Source organism: Sinocyclocheilus rhinocerous, unplaced genomic scaffold, assembly GCF_001515625.1.
Source record: "Sinocyclocheilus rhinocerous isolate Xijiao unplaced genomic scaffold, SAMN03320098_v1.1 scaffold3732, whole genome shotgun sequence".
NCBI classification, from domain to species: domain Eukaryota; kingdom Metazoa; phylum Chordata; class Actinopteri; order Cypriniformes; family Cyprinidae; genus Sinocyclocheilus; species Sinocyclocheilus rhinocerous.
The window spans coordinates 95,225-98,611 of NW_015644376.1; positions in this window are offsets into that span (position 1 = coordinate 95,225).

Here is a 3,387-nt window from a genome sequence, read left to right on the forward strand (position 1 = left end):
ATTTATTTATTTATATATATTTTTTTTTTCCAATTATATTTAGGCTACCTCTCAAATATACGTTAGAGTATTATGGCCAAGCAATAATAAAAATTAAAACCATCTCAATATTAAAGTCATTATAATGCTAGATTAAACTCATTGGACCTCATTTCCGAAACGAACGTAGGCCTACGACAGAAAATTGGGCGTACGGTCGTTTCAACTCAAAACTTGGAATTTATCTATATGGAGATGAGCGGCGGCTACGGTCAAATCTCACGTCTGGTCTCAGCTCGTGTACGCAAGTTTTTGAGTTAGACCTACCTGAACTTGCGCGCGGCATAGTAAATACGGTGGAGAATTGTAGAATGACAGCATTTTGTTCGTGCACAGAGGTTGTCAGACTGCTGTAGGACTGAATCCACAGACCCACTCAGACCACAATTACTTGCGCTATAATGAGAAACTCGAGTCTGCCCACTTCAGTATTGGACTGCCACTAGGAGGAGATGGAGTCAATTAGAATGCATTGCACTGACAATGCAAACTCATTCACTTAGCCTGCCTATTGACAACCTATCACGGCATCCCTCAGAGAAGATGTTGCAGTAATTGGCTCTATTTTTATTTTTGGTAGTCAGTGGTCTAAGAAGCATCACAAAATGTTTTCTGCTCAGGACATCTCCTCGAACTTGTGTAATTTCTCTCGACTTGTGATTTGGTGACGATTTCTAGCTTCACCGAGCCACTCTGAATCTGACTGGTTTACAGTTACACTACAGTAACTTATGGTCTGCAGTATTACTGAGTATTAATCGTAGCTAGTTTAGATGAATACCCTGTGTTTAATGGCATTCTAAACGTGTTTAGACTGGTGGTTCTCATCCTTTTTGACTCCATGGCACTCCATTGTATTTCTGCTGTAATGACAAATCTGCTGACTTTCAAACTTGTTTAAAGAAAAAAAAAAATAGTTCATTAGCATTTACATTTTTCATGGGCAGTTAATTTGCTTGAGTCAAAGGAAAAAAACACTGTGCAACAAGTATAGGCTAGGCTCGTTTTTGTGACACTCTTAAAATGCATTTTATTTCTTTTCTTTATCTTTATTTGATTTAATCCATCTGATCGCACAGGCGCCTCACGGCACGCACACGCAAACAACAGTAGTTCTAGCGTTGCCTGACATTTCAGCCATTCATCATCAAACTAAAATGCAGTCAACCAAACATAAAAGTTACGCTGTTTATTTTAAAAGGTCCGCTGTAAAATCAGCCTGCAGCACCCAAACAAAAATGTTTGCGCATGTGAAGGATTTTACACGGATATTTATTTTCATTAATGTTCTGTTCTGAATACCTTTAAATTTAAAATATTTGTTGTAGAGTGAGGGCAACTAAATAGGCTGTTTATATTTCCCAGTATTTTAATAGCCTATACATATAAATTACATAAATTAATGTAGCCTAATTGTTTGCAATTACAAGGTTAAGGGGTGTTTTTGGAGTAAGATCAGTTTCTCTTTCATGAGATTACTTCCTCTTTTTGACCGGGTTTCGTTTCTCCGTGTCGTAAACTCTAGGGGCGAGGCGTCTAAACCAGGGTGTGTTTAGGGGCGTGATATTCAAATGACGATTGTTTTCTGCCGCCACATTTATCAACATGCGATCATTCGTACGATGAGATTGGCGGCATACGAATGTTCCATGAATCACACGTGAACTCTGTCTTAAGTTGATTTGTGTGCACGGATCTGCGCTCGTTTCCATGTTAAATTGATAAATGAGGCACATTAAATTTCGATAAAAATGTCGAAATAAAATGTCGAGACTAAACTCATTAAATTACGAGAAAAAAGTTGTTGTGTTTCAAGAAAAAAGTCAAAATAAAATGCTGAGAATAAACACTTTTGTCATGTTCATTTTATCTCATTGGACAGTGGTAGATAGCATCTGCAGTGGCCTAGGTTGGAGAGTAATGCTCGTGGAAGTAGCATATGATGCAATTGACTAGGTTTCAAATCCACTTTTGGCCGAACTCGCTCTTCTTCCTTTTCTCATCACATAATCGCATATCACATCGTAAAAGTGGAAATCAATTGCCTAACGAGTGTTTAATAATAACGTATTAAATGGGTAGGTTTAGGGTAGGGAGTGCTTTGTTGTCCGACGATGTGTTTATTTTCAGCATTTTATTTCTTCTATTATTATTTTTCTCGAAATTTAACCAGTTTTTTCTCGAAACACAACTTTTTCTTGTAATTTAATGAGTTTATTCTCAACATTTCATTTTGACTTTTTTCTCTAAATTTGACTAGCTTTTTCTCGAAACACAGCAACTATTCTCAAAATTTAATGAGTTTATTCTCAACATTTTATTTCGACATTTTTCTCAAAATTTAACAAGTTTAATCTCGCATTATAATGACTTGAATCTCAAGATGGTTTTATTTTTTATTATTGCTTGGCCCTAATCCTCTTTCATACAAATAGCAATTTCTACCTTATAAAATATTTTAGCTTGACATAACTTGAAAAATGTATATGAGAACTGTGGTTCTTAAATAAAAATGACAGTTGTTGAGAGAACGGATTAAAATAAAAATATGATGTCATCTTACATCTTAATTTGTGTCTGTTCTAGTTTATTTTAAAGTTTTTTTGTGTGTCTTATTTTCAATCATTTTAAGCTATCTTTTGGCCCCCTTGGAAGTATGTTGAGTCCCTCTTGAGTCCTGGTTCCCTGGATTGAGACTCACTGGTTTAGACTGGCTCACATAGCTGAATGTATGGGTTTCCTCTCTTGTTCTCCCTAACTAATCCAGTGTTCTACTTGAGTGATAAAAGATTCCCTGATTTGCTTTTTGTGAATCATTTGATTATAAGATGATAAAACAACTGCACCTAGGGCCTCTTTAGCTTCTGGCAGCCTCAAGAGAGATCAATCACATTTGATCAAATTCTCAGAGAGATAAAGGGCACGTACACACATAGCACAAATACACACACACACTTATAATTTATCACCAAGGTGACAAGCAACCTGACAGCATTTCGATCAATACTGCAAAGAATAATCGGCGATAGAACGACTTGGGGCAATGGCCCTCACTTCCACTTGTGAGGCCATAATAGATTGGCTGAGGAATCTGATGCCACCAAGACACTAAAATCTGATGGCATGAGACACAGTGAGGTGACTGAGATAAAGGGAAGATAGCAAATATGTCTAGGTTTTTAATCTAGAACAGCAGAGGGATTTTGTTAAAGCTGTTATCACCACGATAGATAAAAGTGCTATCTGACGTTTGCATGGTGAGTGTATGCGTAAAATAGATCGTTTCATAAAAGCAATTCAAATTGTCATATTCAGAGCAAACACACACACACACACACACACACACAC